At 41.9% G+C, this 19620-nt stretch overlaps 1 pseudogene; it reads right to left on the minus strand.

The window, feature by feature from the left end:
• Positions 1-4094: 4094 nt before the first annotated feature.
• Positions 4095-13710, minus strand: LOC103662861 (annotated as a pseudogene).
• Positions 13711-19620: the final 5910 nt, after the last annotated feature.

Genomic DNA, 19620 nt, shown 5'->3' on the forward strand with positions numbered 1-19620 from the left:
GGCGGAAAGAAGTTTAAGGTTGGGAAAAGAAGGTAAGATGGTATGAGTAAAATCTACTTAGAAAAAAAGGTCCAAGTTCTGTCTCGTCACAAAAATGTAGCCTAATCCAGAGTCAATACATACTTGCTCACAGCACCAAACTATAACGGGAGAAAGCATAAACCGTGTTTTGTTTTAAAACTTTCTGCATTCTATATTTTTGTTTATTTTACATCTTTCACTTACATGGAACTCTTGAGGATGGGGAATAATACATAAGCAAAAGCAAACAATCTGGTTGACTTTTCATCCTTTCAGTAAGGAAAGAAGTTTCTGAAGTCACAGGATCATGGAATTTTCCAGCACAATTGTAGTTCCAGGCCAGCATTTCAAAGAGTTAAGTATAGCTCAGAGAAGTTACTCCACCAATCTGAAGTGACAGAGTTTGTAGCGAAACCCGAACGAAACCCTGTATCTGCTGACGCTTCTGTAAGAGTTCCATGCCGCCCCCTGACTGTGTTGAGGTATTCTTTTTTTTTTTTTTTAAAGATTTTATTTATTTATTTGACAGAGATAGAGACAGCCAGCGAGAGAGGGAACACAAGCAGGGGGAGTGGGAGAGGAAGAAGCAGGCTCATAGCGGAAGAGCCTGACATGGGGCTCGATCCCAGATCGCCAGGATCACGCCCTGAGCCGAAGGCAGACGCTTAACCGCTGTGCCACCCAGGCGCCCCTGTGTTGAGGTATTCTTAGCAAGTGAAGACGACCTCAGTGTTCTCCACATCCAGGGTATGGAAGGACCGAATGAGATCGTGTACGGGGTTATGTTGCATAAAGCACTAAACAAACACAAGACGCTGTTATTTTGTTCCATTCAAAACATAGACTCCCCACAACATATGTCTAATTTTAAATCAAGGTGTTAAATTGGTAAAAATTTATATGTCAAAGCTCTAACGTTTGTGTTTTCAAGCCTTTGATTTTCTCTTGGTTAAGTGGATGAGTCATCAGCTAATATATGGACAGCAAGACCCTTCCCTAGCCTTCAGAGTCATGTACTTCCACCTGTAAAGAAGAGAAAGAGGAAGAGAAAGAGGAAGAATGAAGAAGAAACTGCCCCGTGTGAATTGTTAGTGGTCAGCAACACGGCCAATAATGGCAAATTAATAACTGTGGGTGAGAAAAGCCAAAGGCAAACAGCTACATCAATCTATCATCAAAGTGTACCAGCATCGGCCAGAGCTATTTGCTTTCATAAATATGCCCTCCTACAAACTTCCTCTAACAAATAAGCATGCTGAAACAAAGGAAGACTTAAACGTTTTCAGAATCAAATGGAAAGCGCTGGCAAATTTTCTAGCATCCAGTTCGGCCTGCTCCTGTCTCCTTGGGCTACTTCTCCCTCCCAAGCTGTGAATCTGAAATGAACTTGAACAGAGATAGCTGTGTACAGGGACAATGTGAAACATGGAGTTTATTTTATTCCTTGATCCAAAATCTGGTTTATCCTCTAGAAAAGAGACCTTAGAAATCTCTAAGAATCTGGCAGTTACAACCATGGAGCGTGGTGTTTTTTGACACCAAAGTAGGTTCCCGAAGAGACTGAGTTCTCCCACCTGCAGCAATACTTAATTTTTAAATACGACGCAGGGAAATGCTCTTTCGTTCCAGCTGTGTTTGAGAAAGCGTGTGCGTGGTTGGAGAACACTCTTTCTCATGCAGGAATGAATAAACGCCCTGCTGGAGATTTACTTCTTCTTTGACTTCTGCCTTTATCATTAGCACCACGAGACAGTCAAAATATTTCATGACTGCTATAATCTGCTCACAATTACTTTCCTAAAAGGTAAGAAATGAAAGACTGAATTTATCCAATCTCATACATACATACTTAATAGTTTGACATTATTAAAACTACTTGGAAAGTGGAACTTGACATGCAATTCACCCTGAACTGAGACAGAGATTAAGCGTGTTCCCGGCCAGGTTTCACCAAAAGATAATTCTCTGTAGCACTCGGGTTTCCATTCAGGAAAAAGCTCCTCATTTTTCTTTTTTCCTTTCACTAGGATTTCTCCTCCTGCGGTCAACTCAAAATTCTTACACTTGAGTTGTCTGAATCTAAGGACCAAATAAAAACCTATTCTTAACAATGATTTGAAAAATGCATTCTGCTCGATGCTCAATACCAATTTATGAAGATCATATATACACCCTTCTTTGTTAAAAGCATTCCAAGAAAGACAACACCCCTCTTATCAGCCGTAATTTTATCCATTCATGGAAATTGTCCCTCATTCCATCCAGCATTAATTCCCAAGCCCATACCTTCTCTCCTCCATTTCCCCCTTTGTCTTGAGGATGTTTTAATTCACACTAGGAACTCCCTTCTAATGGAAATACAGGGTTGCAAGCAAGATTTTCCACGTAGGAAAAATTTTCACTCTCTAAAACCCCCAGAAGATTCTTGATTTTGAAATACCATGTTGTCCAACAAACCCCATTCTTTTTTTTTTTTATGTGATGTTAGTCACCGTACAGTACATCATTAGCAAGCCCCATTCTTTAAAACAAGAAAGCATTAGGTGTCAAAGAACAGGAGAGTGGACAAAGAGCTCAGGAGTAAATAACTCTTTGGCCCACTTGCCATTCCATTTAGTGCATTAGGAAAAGTAATTTGTTCAATGGCCCATGGTCACATGTAACAGTTCAATGGGCATCCCAAAAATGAGCCAAAGTACTCCCTTCCTACTGTATTATCTCACCTCTTATGCAGGTGATTTTATATAGTACACACTCACCGTGACCTTCTGCATCACTGTCATTACTTTTGGTGATGGTCTGACGATCATAGGGAAACCAGCCATCACATCATCAAACACAGACACTTCCTCTCTTAGGATGTCCTGCGGCATCAAAGCTGTCCTAAAGTAACTAAGTCAAGTGTTCCTCCAAATATTTACTCCTTTCCTTCTTCAAATGCTTTACGTTTCCAGAGCTGCCCTGAAACTAGTCCCAGCCACGGAATCTAGCATTTATAGTGGCCCCTCAAGAGGCAGTTCCAAGAAAAGCCAGCTCTCTCAGAAAACTGGAGCTCCAAAATCGGAAAGTGCCTCAGTCTTCTCAGCCTTCTCTCCCCAGTCCCTACAATTTCATGTCCAGCAATGGTTCTCAATCCTGGCTGCAAAACAAAATAAGCCAGGGTGCATTAAAAATCCCATTGCGGGGCGCCTGGGTGGCTCAGTCGTTAAGCGTCTGCCTTTGGCCCAGGGCGTGATCCCAGGGTCCGGGAATCGAGCGCTGCATCGGGCTCCCTGCTCCGCTGGGAGCCTGCTTCTTCCTCTCCCATCCCCTCCGCTTGTGTTCCCTCTCTCGCTGGCTGTCTCTCTCTCTCTGTCAAATAAATAAATAAAATCTTAAAAAAAAAAATCGCACTGTGCAGGCTGCACCCTGAACAAGTGACGTCAACATCCCTGGGGATGGACCCGGGCATCAGTGTTTCCCCCCAGCAATTCCAGTGCGCAAGCAAGGTTGAGAATCACTGCTGTAAAGGTGAGGGGTTGCGAGGACCAACCCTGCTTGTCATAGGTCTTGAAGAAGGAAGTGCAAGGACTTGAAATCAGACAGCCCTGAACTTGAGCTCCTGCATACCCATATGATCTTAAGCCTCTTAAGCTTCAGTTCTCTCATCTGTAAAAATGGAGATATACTGACATTCTGTGGCAGGTGGAGATTTAATGAGCTAAATTCTGTAAAGCACGTCTGACAGTACTAGCAGCCAGGAAGCACTCGCAAGTAATAGTCACAAGGGCAGTAGTGGTATTATGGCCAGACGTGGCATTTGCCTGCATCAAAGAGTTAGGTAGAGGTTCATACCCACTCCCTGCCCTGCCCACGGAGCTAGTGGCAGGCCACACCTAAAAACCACATCTCCCAAGTCATGGGCTAGCACCTTTTCCACCACAACTCTCTTCTGTCCTTGATGAACTCAGCCCTCCTGTCGCTGTTCCGTGGCTGCAGAGGATTTATGCAGGAAGACTGAAAGTGATCCCAATGTTCTTACCCATAAGAAATACCCTGAGGTTTTTTTCTTTTTTTTTTCCTGCATTTTTTTTTTAATCTACTTCTTGAATGTATCCTTCAAGAGTTCCTTTCTTGTTTGAACACGGGAGCAACTTGAAAACGTTTCCATTAACTCGGAGCCACGTCTCATCAGTTGCATTCCTTCCGCAAGGGACCTGCTGCCCGCAGGGACCGTCATTTACAGAGCTGCTGAGCTGAGCAGCGGTGGAGCCTTGATGAAGTTGCAACCGCCCTGATGAAGATTTCCAACCAAGTTTCTACACAGACAACGTATGCCAGTGAACCATGACATCGTTCTCCTGCTCAGCAGGACCTCAGAACAAAACGGGGTGTCATTAACGGAATAAGCTCTTAAATGGAATAGGTCAAGGGAATCTATTTATAGAGCAAAAACCACTTTGTGAGAGTATTAGTTACAGGCAAATAAGTACATTTTGGTCGTTTTAAAAAAGAAGTTTGCATTTAGAGCTTTCCAAAGAAGATTACAAGCCTTTAGGGTGCTTCCACAACTACTCACTGATAAGTACTTAGGCTGAATTAAATTTTGTTTGATATCCTATGACACTAAGGAAAAGAAGAAAGGAATATGTGGGTAATACCAGCCTTCGCTTTGAAAAGAGGGAAACAAAATATATAGCCTTCATGAGAAATGACTGTTTACATAATAAATAGAAATCTCTCAAGGGAAAAGAAACAATCTCAATAGGGCTATTCTTTTTAATCCTAGAAGAGACAGTTGGTATCTTAAAAAAGTAGAACATAAATAATTTTCAGAAGAAAAAAATAAGTTGGGGTAAGTTTATCATAACAAAGAAACAATAGCTATTTTGTTAAGTGCAAGTATAAGAAGAAAAAGGAAAAAATACAAGTCTGGGGTATAAGAAGATAAAAAGTTACCTTTTTCCTGTACTTTCATTTACCATTTTTTTATGTGTTCTGCTAGTCTCCAGATTATAAAACACTTGAGTTTTTATTGTCTGAGGTGTATTTTGAATCTCTCCTGTTGAAGAATGATAGCATCCATTATCTATCCACCATGTATACAATGAGAGTTATCTCAGAAAAGAAATAGAATGAGGAAGGAGATTCACTCAGCAATTTTCAGCCCTATCTGCCCTCAGAATCACAGGAAGAGCATTTAGGAAATACATTCTGGAGGAAATCCTGAAAACAAGGAAGTACCCAGAGGTACCCAAATGATGACCTGAGTCCCATGCATTTTCCTCTCTGCCCCCACTTGACCACGGCAGCGCTGGTCCCCCTTGCAGATCAGGGGCAGTTGCCCTGCCATGATGTGGACTCTTCTCAGTTGTTGATCCCTGGACGCGAGGAGCTCCAAGTGCCAGGCAACAGCAATGGCTTTTAATCCAATGGAACCCTTGCTGCGTTGACTGGAAAGAGAGAGCCCACCCTGAGAATCAGAGCCTCTAGCCCTACAGACCCCAGAGGCTCAGGCATACAAAGCACCCCAGTCAGGCATCAACCAGGCTGTCACAGTACATCCCTTGTGCCTCAGGGAAGCAGCTCTCTGGAGACCCAAGTTCAGGGAGCAGCTCATCCGCAGGTCCCATGAGCCTTTTTTGCTGGGGAAGACAGAGGAGGGAGCTTAGCGCGATGAACTACAGCCCCAGTCACCCACCCCCTCCTCCACTCTCCATTCTAAATCGCTTGCTCTCAGATATCACCGTTGCGGTCCTGGTGGCCCCTGGTGGTGTGACCCAGCCCCTTAATCCTTAAGGTTCTCTGGCTCTGGCACTCACTATTCCCAGGCACAGACAAGGGAGGAACAAGCAGCCCACGCCCCTAACACCCCTCAGTCACCATTCCTGCAAACTGGCTCCATCTCCTCTGATTTTAGCAACATTGTCTGTGCCACTGTTCGGCACTTGTTTACTGCCCTGGTGGCAGGAATCATTTTTACATCATTATTATCACTTTGAAGTTTCTACCCTAAATAGCACAGTGTCTTACATATAGCAGATGTTCAGTAAATAGTTGTTGATTGACAAGTTCACAATACACAATCTAGGGATATTTTACAATCTATAAGTCCTTCCAGTGATTTGTTGACTGATGATATTTATAATAAAACAACGTGTATATTTTTGCTGCTAGGGTAAACAAAAACCATTTGGCTACTTGTAAATGACACATCACCTTTTTGAGAACATTCAAACTTGAATGAGTTGTGCGAGGACGTGTGATGACACACAAGCGCGTGTGAACACATGTGAGAGTGAATGTGACCATGAGAGAATATTAGAGAAATAGTTGAAAATCAGCAGGGATGGACCTCAAGGTCACTGGTTGGGGTCAGATACTCCATCAGAGTTCACCACCCTTCTTTCCCAGGCCCATCACAATGCGCTGTGCTGCGGGTCTCCCTGCCTTCCTCCCAAAGCCATCAAACTACGGGCTGTTTGGTCATCTTCTATATCTAGTGTCTTCAGGCCTTTGCTCAATATGTGAGGAACAAATGAGTGACTGAATGGTTAAAATAGTGGCAGGGGTGCGCAGAAATGACTTGATCGGATAGAAGAGCCTCATTCAGAGCCACAGAGGAGGAGCGTGATAGTGAATATAGACTTTGAACAGAGCTAGCTTTTCACAGGTCAGATTTGAGGAGACTCCTTTCCCTGAAGCCCCGTCTCCTCATCTGTTAAGTAAATACTGAAGGGGGAATTTGAGGAATAAAAACGGAATATAAGAAGGTAGGACACTACCGGGATCAAAGGTGATTTCCCACCTGTGGTAGTTGCTATTATTCCGTCGGTAATGTGGGTGCTTTTAAGCCCAAGAACATTGTTAGAAATGTGTGAAAGGTTTATTTGGAACACAAACATGCCAAAAAAGGAAATCCAGGTCTCTTCTCTACACAGTATTTATGTATATTCAGGGTTTCAGGTGCGAAGGGTTCGTGTGCTTAAAGGTCTTCTAAGACCAGTGTGCCCGATCTCCTTGTAAATGCTGTTAAGAAGGTCCTAACAGAAGGGGCGCCTGGGTGGCTCAGTCGGTTAAGAGTCTGACTCTTGATTTTGACTCAGGTCATGATCTCAGGGTTGTGAGATTGAGCCCCATGTGGGGCTGTGCCCTGGGCGTGGAGCCTGCTTAAGATTCTCTCCCTCTCTTTCTGCTCCTCACCCCTCCCCTCTCTAAAAACAAACAAAATGTCCTAATAGGAAATTGTGTGTCAGGTCCTCTATGGGCTGGGATTTTCTGGCTTCAAGAAAATTCCAAAAAAGGAACAACCTCAAATATGTATGTTCTCCTTTTAAATTTTTGAACAGTTTTTGTGTCCACATTACCATTTTCTTCATCAACTTATCAGCATTAGTCATAAAAACTCGTGATTTGCAGATTTGATTTAAAAAGCAAGATTTTTAACCACAAGTACTCCCCTTCCAGGAAAATGGTTAAAAGAGAGGCTATTCTATCAAAACAGAATATTAGGCTGCAGCCCAGAAATACATTCAGAGAGGTAGCCCCTCCAGCAAGGAATACAACCACCTTCCCCTCCAGTCATCTGCATCAAAAGACCCTACCATTGGAATGGGGCCAGAAAGCCCTGAGCCAATACTAGGAAAACACCCGGACTGCTCAACGCAGTAACTACAGGTCTAGAAATTTATCCCAAGGAAGCAATCAAAGCAATGCAAAATATATTCAAAAACGCTCATTGTGATGTTATTTTAAAGAGCAAAAAATAGCTTTTATGTCCAAAAATTGGGGATTGCGTTAGTAAATCAAGGGACATCGTGGATTTTATAGTTTGGGGAGAATATTTCATGACATGGGAATATACACGTGATATATTAAATGTTACAAAATAGAGCATATCATCCCATTTCATTATTTAAAAAAATATACACAAAGAATATCACAAAGGATAAAATACATCCCAACCCTAAAGTGCTCATCTGTGAGTGATATAATTATGAGTAAATAATTTTCTTCTTCACACTTTCATTTTCCAAATTTTCTATAGTGCAATTTCACGATCTGGGGAAATGTTATTGATCACACAGAAAAACGGCTCAGATCCTATGTCATGCTGACAGGGTGAGCAGATAGCATCACCTTCATGCATGAATAACAGCGTAGTTGAAACATTCCAGAATCTTGCATTTCTGGCATGATTGCTTCTCTCCAGATTGTGTCATCATCCTTCTCTTGGTACAAAAAAGTTATATATATATTTATACACACACACACACACATATATATATAATAAAAATAATACATAATTAAAATAAAAATATCAGCTGTAAGTACACATCAAAACAACATATATTCAAAATTACTTCAGGGTATACAATATAAAATTAACCACAAATCAAATGTTTGTGTTCCAAAGATGGGGAATAACTTTTTCGATGCTCATGCCAGTCTCCTTCCCTCTGAACAGGTGAAAAAAGAATGCAGTTCCATGTTCATGAGGCCAATAAAGCAGGCTTCCCCAAGTGTTACTTTAGCTAACCTGTTTCCAACAAGCCATCAAAAATGCAGAACATTCTGGACTTTGAATGATAGAATTCTACATTATCTAAGAAACTAATGCTTTTATTTATGGTTATTGCCCAAGTACACATGTTGCTAATGATACAGAATTTGCTCTTACTATATAGATTTTTTAAATTTTTATTTATTTATTTGAGAGAGAGGGCTAGAGAGAGAGAGCACATGCGCACTAGCGAGGGGGTAATGGCAGAGGGAAAGAATCACAAGCAGACTCCCCACTGAGTCTGAGTGTGGATCCCCACTAAGTGCTGAATCCCGTGACCCCAAGATCATGACCCAAACTGAAATCAAGAGTCAGAGGCTCAACCAACCATGCCACCCAGGGATCCAGCTATATTGACCTTTTTTAACGTGAGTTTCATATATTGCTCTTGTCATGTCCTCTCTTCAGCTCAATTCATACTTATTAAATATAAGGCAGCAAAATGAATGGAATTCCAGATCATGGCAATCCCTCCACCTAGCTAAATCTCAACTTTCTCATCTGTAAAAGAGGGCATTGGTTGGATAGTTTTAGTGTCTTGCCATTACTATCATTCTATGATTCTATGACCATTGCCACAACCTTATCTATTTTAACAGGGAAACACAGACCTGAGCAATTATGAAGCCGTGTGCCCAGAGCCTAAAGGAGATCATGAGGGGTTCCCATGAACTTTGGCTACAAACACAAAGAAATCCCATAAGTAGGTCAACGCAAACTCGATGTGTCCTCTTATTTCTATGTTAGTTTGATGTGTTTTATCATTGGGAATTTCTCAGGGATATCAGTGGTCTCACTGGGCTAAAATCAAAGTATTGGCAGGGTTGTATTCCTTTTTGGAGGCTTTAGGGGAAAATATATTTTCTTGCCCATTCCTGCATCTAGACACCACATACATTCCTTAGCTCGTGGTCACCATCCTCCCATCTTCGAAGCCAGTAATGGGGTTCGGGTGGAGTCCTTCTCACATTGCATTGTTCTGACCTCCAGTTCTGCCTCCCTCTTCTGCTAAGAATTCTTGTGATTTCATTATGCCCACAGATAATCCAGAGTCATCTCAAGGTTATGAAGCAGTTCATCAAGATTCAGGACAGAAGCCAACAGAATCCAAACTACTAAGAGTTAATTCATAGTTCACTAGTCTAACATAAATAATCAGTCCAATTTAGCAGTAAATCAACTATCCAAGCTTACGCTTTGATTTAGTCGAAGGATATATGCAAACTCTACATAAAATATAACAGTATGCAAAAATGTTATGCGGCCTAAGAATCAAGTCATCTGTTTATCTCACGCCCCTTAAACTAACTCACCCGAAGACTGTTAATTGTTATTTGATGACATGGATCATTTATTTTGCAGTTAACTTTGACTTTTAACTGGATAAACAAGCCAAGAGATAAATCATTATCCCGATCTTGAAGGTTTTTATTTTGAGCTGCGTACTTAAACATGCAATTGACTGAGAAGTTCTTGAAACTGAAATGATTTTTTTTAAATGCACAAACATTAGCTTGTAGAAAAACAATGCAAATGGATGCAAAAGAATGGTATCAGCCTTTTTCTTAAAGGTATTTTAGCTATTGCTTTGTTCTCCTTAAAAAAAATATCCGCAACAGATACTTGCTAAATTAAAGTATTTGTCTAAATACTCAACCATATGGTCTCAGTTACATTTGCACTATTTTGCCAACATGTATTATCACATTTGCTTGAGGAAAAGGAACTCAGTGGATTAAGTAAGAAAATAACAGAAAATGAAAAGCCATACCTCTGGCCCTGTGCCAGCCTAATCCTGCTTACCTGTGCACCTGCTGCTCCGTTAGAGATCTGGGCCATCTTGATTCTACCATGCCCCCTAAGCCTGGATATTGTGCCAAATATATTTCACTAGAAGCTCCATTGCTTCTCCACTGATTATAAATAATACTATACCTGAGCACTGGAGTTCTCCAGGTAATGAGGATAGTCATGTATTCATTTGCCAAGTGATCTGTCACCATGTGTGAGATTGAAAATGCCTTTTGGTCTCAGAAATTCCAGGGGAAAGGAACTTTCATAGGCATGGAATTTAGCTCCTAAAGGAAAAAATCCAGGCACCAATATTGGTAGACATTCTCTCAGATAAGACAAATCACTCTCCCAAAGTCATATGGCCACTAAGTGATAAAGAAAAACCTTGAACCCAGACGGCCTGATTCCTATGGGACTGACCACTACTCATACTATTCATTGCACTCTTCTGTGGCCTCCCAAGGCACAGAAATCACGGTCGTGTGTGCACTCACTTTAAATTAAGTCTACCTTTATTCTGCATGCTTTGGGGGTCACAGAGGAAGAACACCATGTTCCCTAGGTTTGATGATATTTTGAAATGCAGTCCAATTGCAGACTGTCTCCAGCTCAGAGGACCTCAAAGAGTTGCATATGTCCTCAGAATTTCCAAGCCACACTAAGATAAACCAGCCCGTGAGGCAGTTCCAGAAGCATGTCAGATTCATTAGGGTGTCCCGGAAATGGAAACAAAATGTCACTTTAAAACATGCTGATTTTCCCAGTGTGAGCCCACTCAGGAAAATGTCCTAGATGCTGACACATCAGGATAGCCAACATCTTTTTGTACTGGACAGACTTTAAGAAGGGTGGCATAAAAGAATCAAGGTGGGTCATCTTCTGCAGTATCTCTCGCTTTCCAAGCCGAGGAGCCATATACACTAATTATAGTTACTGGGAATACTCAAACTTGCTCATAGAAACATGGCTTTCCAATTCCCAAAGCTATAGTATAGTTATATACTGACAGCTATTTCCCTCTGTGAGAGCCTGCCATTCGAAGACACATGGTTGCCTAGCCCGTCCAGAAAGTCTGTTCATTTTTTCTCGAAACAATCTTAATTTAGCACCCACTAACTAGTCAGTCCATGCTGGGATTTTGTACAGGCTGTGAACTGTACAGGCTGGTCCCTGATGGGCTAGCATTTACATTATAGTTGGGCAAGTTGACAAAGAGATTTACCGACCAACCAAGCAATGAAAAAAATACATAGAATAAATACTTACTTTAATAAATGGTGACAAGAAAATCCACTGAGTGCTGAATAGAGAATAAATAGGTACAACTTTTAGGAACTAAGGTTGAAGGATGAGGTAGAGCCAGCTTTTGAAGAAATGGGAAAAGATCATCCAGGGAGAAGAAAGAATAATTCTATTCCTGGTGCACGTGGGTGCAGTCACCTCCACTCCCAAACTCAAGGAACCATTTTCCACTACCAGTGTCCCTTGGTTTTCCATGAAGGAAGAATGAATACTAGGCAAAATGGCCCTTTCTGAGATCTCAGACCACAACCTTCGTATGTACATCTTGACTCTGTGAGGAAGATAGTCCAGGACAGTGTGAAGACCTGAACGTCTTCAAAACCCAGGCTTTGGCCCCAGCTCTGCCCTTTTCAGCGTGTGCCCTAGTCAACTGTGCCTCCAATCATTTAACTAGTCTGGGCTTCTAGAAAAACTGGAGGCATCAGATCATAAAGTCCCTTTCATCACTCATGCAGCTTGTAATTAACTGGCAATTGCAAGTTTGTACCATCCCTTAATCTTTTTTATTATATCACATAAAACAGTCTATATTATATAGTTTTATTCTATATTATTGGCTTTTAGGAGCTTGTCCTTGTGGTTTTTTAAATGGATACAATAGGGGACCACTCCAAATGGTCCCTCACCCTAACCATCCTAACTAAGAAAATCATTTTTCCATAGAGGTCCTACCTTACACTTGCCCATTATAATTTGTCCTTAACAGTGAGTTGACCTCCCATTTCCCACATTTTTAATTCCATCAGGCATTTTTTGTCTCTAGTTCCGTTAATGCATGCTCAAACGTCTCCTTTAGAATTTCCTTTTTACATCATTTTCCTTCCTCTCCAGGTAGACGACACCACCTGTTACTAGCGGACTCTAGGAAAGTTTACTACAAATCTGCACACTGCATGGACACGGGGGTTTCTCTGCAAAATTTAAAGACACTCTCCCCTAAGATTTTTAATTCCCATTGAACGACTCAAACATTCCAAAACACGGCAGTCTTCTGTCCTAAAAAAAAAAAAAAAAAAAGGAAATCCTATAATTCCATTTATATTAAGTCCAAAACAGGCAAAATTTAGCTGTAGTGTTAGAAGTCAGGAGAGCAATTACCTCTGGGGAGGCAGATGGGGTAGCGATTAGGAGGAGGCTTCCGGGTATCAATAATGAGCCACTGCTTGACCTAAGGGGTGCTTACTGCCATGCCTGCTTTGATAACTCACCCAGCGGCACATGTGTGATGTTTATACTTTCTTGTCCATGTGTTATATTTTAATTTAAGATTCACTAATAAAGAAGCCAAAACCGCTCCCCACACTTCGCTTAGCATCATATCCTGGGGTGGGTGATTTCGTGGTCAAGTGTGTAGCCTGTGGAGCCGTGGGCTCCCTTTATTGCTACGTGCCTTTCCTTGTCTGTAAAATGGCAACGATGATTGGACCTACCTTGTTCTAAGTACAAGAAGAGTTACTATCTGTAGAGCCCTTCCTTAAACAATGCCAGGGCCGTTGAGGGCAGTATTTTTATTTATTTATTTGTTTGTTTATCTATCTATCTATCTACCTATCTATCTATCTATCTATCCATTTAGAAAAGCACTTGTTAGCATTTAATGAACCGCCATCAAGCTACCAGGACACAGTCCCCCTGACCCCTCAACACACAAACACACACCCTTAATCTTCTCCTCAGCTCTTCGACTGAAAAATTTGGCCTTCGCAATGACAGGCTGTTCCGGGAGCTTTTCTTTGCCCAAGAATTTATAGTAGACCCATCGCACCACATCAATGATAGAAGCAGCTCCTGTCTTGTTTTGGGCAGCATTCCGCCATGTCTGCTCATGACCAAGGTCCACAGTTTATCGAGGCGGACAGTCGGGCAGAAGCTCTGGTTCCTCTCTAAGAGGTGATGCTTCTTACCAACTTTTCCAAAGTAACCTGGGTGACATTTGTTGAAGTGGATCCTGTGGTGATGCATGCTACCAGCATTACCCGGGCCTCCATGGAGCTGTGGCCGTGGCTCACGTGGCCCCCAAGTTTCTGGGTCTTCCTCAGTCTGGATGGCATGATAGCAGGCCAGACCAAAGAGAGTGAGGGCAGTCCTTACATTGTTTCTCAGGGAAACAAAAGATGGCTGGAGTCCTTACCAGACTTTAGAGAGCAACCTGTCCGTAAGGTCAGAGCATCAGATGTCCTGGGGGCCCAGACCCAGATTTTCTGGGCCTGTGATCCCCAAACCAGGTAAATGTCACCTCAGTAAATGTCACCATTACTCACCCAGTCGCTAAAGCCCAAAACCTAAGGGTCATTTGGGATGCCTTTCTCTCCCACCCTTGGTCACCCAGCGATCAGCGAGTGTAGTCAAGCATAGGTCCACATTTGCCTTCTTCTCTTACCTGGACTCGTTCCTACCTGGTCTGCTTGTTCCAGACTTGCCTCCTCCTGTCCCTCTCTATACAGCAGCAAAAAATCATCTTCAAAAATAGAAAAGCTTCTCAAAGCTCTCGAATGGCTCCTCGTTATGTTTGGGGACACGGGAGGAATCCCCAAATCCCTTGCTGTGCCTTACAAAGTCCCGTGTGTGATATCACCTCTGTCAGCTCTCAATGTCTTGAATCCCCATATTTTGCAGATAAAGAAAGCGAGGCACAAAGAGACTAAGAAACTCACTGTCAGGGTTACAGGACTAGTGAGTGGCAGAGGCAGGACTGGAACAGACTCCAGCCAGCACGCTTCATTCCCACGCTAACAGCCTAAGTTCTTCCGCCCCGTGGTCTTCACTCACACTTTTTTGTGTAGCTCATTTATTCTTACCCTTCAGAGCACGGTTTAAATGTCATTCTGTCAGTCAGGTTTGCTGTGACCTCCCACCATTATTCTCAGTCCTTTCTTTGTTTACTTTGCAGTATTTATGCTAATGGATAATCATTCGGTCCCTTCGGTCCTTGTTTTTCTCTGCCTTCCCCGTTAGTACCTGAGCCCCATGAGGGCAGGCACTGCGTCTGCCTTGTTCTTTACCATGTCTCTGGTTCCTGGGACAGAGTAGTGTTCAACACAGACTAAATGGATAAGAGGCGCGTGATTTCCACCCTAGACGATTCTTACCCTCTGAAAGGGAGGATTAGCCTCATATTTAACCCATTATTTTTTATATACTTTCAGGTATTAATAAAGTTCTAAGTTGTGAGTGAATTTTTTTCATTCCTATTTTATAATCTTTTCAAATGTGCACTCATTCAAAACACTCAACAAAATGAAGTTCCGTGTCCTCCTGAAATTTACATTCTAGTGAAGAGAGTCAGACAATGGACAGCAGATAAAATAAAGGAGTCAAGTATAAAGCACTATTCCAAGGAGACAGACGCTACAGAAAAAGAAGAAACAGAGCGTGCAAGAGAGTAGGCTACATTGGTGGCCCTCAAGGCTCCTTATCCGCCGGTGTTCATGTCCTCGTGTAGTAAGTCCCTTCCACATCACCTCGAGATGATTTGCTTTGGCCAAGGATGATGCAAACAGAAGTTCAATAAGTGCTCGCACACGGGGGCCTATCTTTTGGAATGGTCCTTCTTGGGAGCCAACAGCCACCAGGCTGTAGAGAAGCTTGGGCTAGACAACCCAAGCAAGAGACACCACACAGACAGGGGACCTGGAGAAGAAGAGGCCATCTTGGACATTGAAGCCCCAGCCGAGATCCCAGTCGAATTTAGTTGCAATCAGATCCCAGCCTCTGGTGGCAGAAGTTCTACTGCCGAAGCAGGCGAGCTAACCCTCCCGGGGCTCCTGCACTCTCATCCTCAGTGAGGTGACTGAGATGGATGATCTCCAGCCTCTCTCTTGATTCCGACTTTCTAACATTTTAGATATTTAAAAAGGAAATGAAACATGCAGAATAGATTGGTTTCATAATGGGGAAGTGCAATGATAAAATAATCCAATTTACTTCCATTGTGATAGAGAAGGTATTTCTGTTTTTCTTTTGAAAGACGAGATGAGCTTTTGAGCCATAATAAGTAAAATATGTTCCTTTTGCCCAGTTCTTCCTTCTTTTTTGCCTGTTTACAATTGCCACAGAAATTTTAGTGTTGCGAAAGTAAACACGAGGTCCTTGTTCTAATGCCTGGTAAAAGAAAAAAAAAATGCCCAGAAAAGTGAAACTTTCCACAGTTAAAACACATCTTTACGGACAAGTTTGAAAAATGTGTCAATGTCCACACTGGGTCAGTTTCCCTCTCCCCTGGGCCGTATAGAACACATTTTCTCCCCCATTAAGGGATTAAAATGGGTTCTCTCTTTCTCTCTCTCCCATTGAGGTATAATTGATACATGACATTATGTTAGTTTCAGGTGTACAACATAATGATTTGATACTTGTATACACTGAAAAATGATCACCGCGATACTATCCATTGCCATCCGTCCCCATACAAAGTTACAAAGTTTTTTTCTTGTGATAAAAAACTTTAAAAATGTTCTCTCTTAGCAATTCAAATATGCAATACAACATTATTGACTATAGTCAGCACGCTGTATATTACACCGCTAGGACTTACTCATTTTATAACTGGAAGTTTCTATCTCTTGACCTCTTTCATCCATTTCACCACCCCCACACCCAGCCCCACACCTCTGGCAACCACCAATCTGTTCTCTATCAGTTTTGTTTTGTTTATTCGTTTGTTCTGTTTTTTAGATTCCACATATGAGTGAAATCATATGGTATTTGTCTTTCTCTGATTTATCTCACTTAGCATAATGTCCTCAAGGTCCATTCATGTTGTGGCAAAAGGTAGAATTTTGTTCTTTTTATGGCTGAGTAAGGTTTCCTTGTGCATATGCACCACATCTTCTTTATCCATTTATCCATTGATGGACACCTAGGTTGTTTCCATATCTTGACTATTATAAATAAAGCTGCAATGAACATAGGGGTACCACACATTTTCCTAATAGCATGAGTCTTCTTTACCATTTGCCATTGGAAATGAAATCATTTGGGGTCAAAGGTATCTGAAAACATTATAGTTTTTCCTCCATTAACTCCCAGGAAGGGAGTTGAATCTCACCGGAATCAACACAGGGTAACAAGGGAAAACTCCAGAGAACTAGGCTGAGGAAGAGGAGAGAAAGCAGAAATCATTATCCAAGGAAAGAATGAGTCATCATAAATCATTACAACCAGGGCCATTGCAATCCTGATCCAAATTTCCTTTGAACCTGACATCCAAAGATAATCTGTTGGTAAGATATACAATGGAAGGGAAACTTGAGAAGTGTCCCCAGGATAAATCATTCAGGGAAGACTAGGGAAATGCTCCTGGGACACTGGGTGGGAAAAGAGAAAGGCAGAGTTCTGTGAAAGGTGAGGAAATGCCAGCTTCCCAAGGTATCTGGACAGAAAAGGAAAAGCAAATGTTGTTGTCTGCTCTCAGGTATGTTTTGGTAGGAAGGAGAGTGGAGAGGTGTTGGTAGCATCCAAGTTTATGTCTAAGTCAACTGTGACTGATTAATAAGCCATCCCAAAATTGTGTGGCTTAAAATAGCAGTAATGTGTTACTTTTCACAATACTGTGAGATGGCTGTGTGGTTCTTTTTTTTTTTAAGATTTATTTATTTTAGAGAGAGAGAGAGCATGCAAGCTGGGGGAGGGACAGAGGGAGAGGAAAAGACAGAATCTTAGGCAGACTCCCTGCTGTGTGCGGAGCCTGACACAGGGCTTGATCCCAGGACCCTGAGATCACAACCTGAGCTGAAATCAAGAGTCAGACGCTTAACCCACTGCGCCTCCCAGGTGCCCCAAAGCATGGTGGTTCTTCTAGTGTTTTGCCAGGGCTTTTTCATGCTCTGCACTGAGCTGAAAGGCTGTCTGGGCTAGAAGATCCAAGATGACTTCACTCGAGGCAAGCGGTTGGTGTAGCTGTCCACTGGGGTGCCTGACTTCCCCTCCCTGTGGCCTCTTGTCCTCCAGCAGGGAGAGAACTGCTTCCCCAGATGGTGGTCCCAGGGCGATATTCTGAGAGAGCACAGAGGAAGCTGAGATTTAGGCATCAGACTCACACTGTATCACTTCTGCTACATTCTACTGGTCAAGGCAAGTCTCAAGGCCAGCCCAGAATCAAGGGGAGGGCAAATCAATCTCACCTCTTGAGAGGAGCTGCAAATCTGGAGGCAAGGTTTTCCAGTTTATCACAAAATCTACCATTTCAGCCCTCTGCTTTGTCATAATCAAAAATTACTGTCAAACGCTACTGGATAACTGAATGAACGTTAACTCTACGCTCTCTGGTGGAATTCTCAGGGATCCCAAGTTTAAGTAGAGGCAGCCTGCGAATAATTGGATGATGACTGAACACTAATGAGGTCATGGTAATGTTGGGGCTGAAACTTACCATGAACGTCATAGGAACTTACCACGATTCCTGAGAAACTAAGTATAAATCTGAGAAAAATGCCTTGTTTAAAATGGGGATAACTCCTCCCTTAATTAACAAAAAATCCTTTCAAAAATGTTCAGATTTTTTAAGAATTCTTTTTTTTAATGTTTTTTTATTATATTATGTTAGTCACCATACAATACATCCCTGGTTTCTGATGTAAAGTTCGATGATTCATTAGTTGCGTATAACACCCAGTGCACCATGCAATACGTGCCCTCCTTACTACCCATCACCAGTCTATCCCATTCCCCCACCCCCCTCCCCTCTGAAGCCCTCAGTTTGTTTCTCAGAGTCCATAGTCTCTCATGCTTCATTCCCCATCTGATTACCCCCCCTTTCTTTATCCCTTTGTAACTATGTACTATGATGAATGTTAACTAGACTTATTGTGGTGGTCATTTTGCAATATATACAAATACCGAATTATTATATCATACATTTGAAACTAATAAAATGTAAGTCAATTATGCCTCAATAAGAAAATGAAAATAAAAATAAAATAAATTTTTTAGAAAGAATGTAATAAAATGTCTATTGCTGTTAATGTGATTTATCACCATCTCTTTTTACAGTGCTTTTTCTAGAAACATTATTGGCCGTGATGAGCTTCTCCCACTTCAGTAAGTGAACTCTTCATAACTTCAAAGGAAAAGCACAGACTCTGAATAATAATACCGTGTTTACTTTTCTGAGTAAGCCGAAATCCCTCCTTTATAAAATGAATACAAACAGCTGTCTGCCATTTAAGTTCCTTTCGAAAGTGTAATGCTATTTGGCGGGGCTTTGCCAGGTTCTATTTGTTTTGCCTTTAAGCAAAATGAGCTCTGCGTACGTTCCCGAAGCTCAATGCCCTCGGCTGTTCTTAAGGGGCCCTCCTGGAACAATCCTGTTCAATGCGTCTCAGCCCAAATCAGTCCAAACAATATGCCATCTCTGGTATCAATTTCCTAAGTATATAGAAGCAGAAAAATACTAATTAATTAATTAGTTAATTAATTAATAATAATTTCCAATTGTTCCTTGGATTCAAGCTTTTCAAGAAACCAACTAGATGATTTTGTTAAATTAATTTAATCTTACAGGTCATGGGATTAACTCTAAATATATGGAGAAAGGGACAGATTTGAGAAAAGTATCACTAACCTAGTGCTTTAATCCAAGAGGGGTCCAATCTTAGACCAGCACTTCTCAGGTGTAAGCTGTGTCAGAATCACTTGAAGAGTTGGTTAAAGCACAGATTCCTGGGCCCCGCCCTAGAGATTCTGATGCAGCTGGTCTTGGGTAGAGCCTGAAAATGTATGCGTCTAACAGTTTCCCAGGGGATGCCGATGCTTCTAGTACATAGACCATGTATTGAGTAGAACTGTCCTCGTCCACATCAGGTGTGAAGAGTCTGCAACAGAAAGTACACTTTTTATCTTTCACCTTTGCTTAAAGGTGAGAGGCAACATGTCCTTCCAATACGATAATCTGTGAACGCTCTTTAACTTGCTCTGTGAAGAAGCTTCACTAATTATCGCTAAAAGTAGATTCCACCGAGATT

Source organism: Ursus maritimus, unplaced genomic scaffold (assembly GCF_017311325.1).
Source record: "Ursus maritimus isolate PB19 unplaced genomic scaffold, ASM1731132v1 scaffold_1, whole genome shotgun sequence".
NCBI classification, from domain to species: Eukaryota; Metazoa; Chordata; class Mammalia; order Carnivora; family Ursidae; genus Ursus; species Ursus maritimus.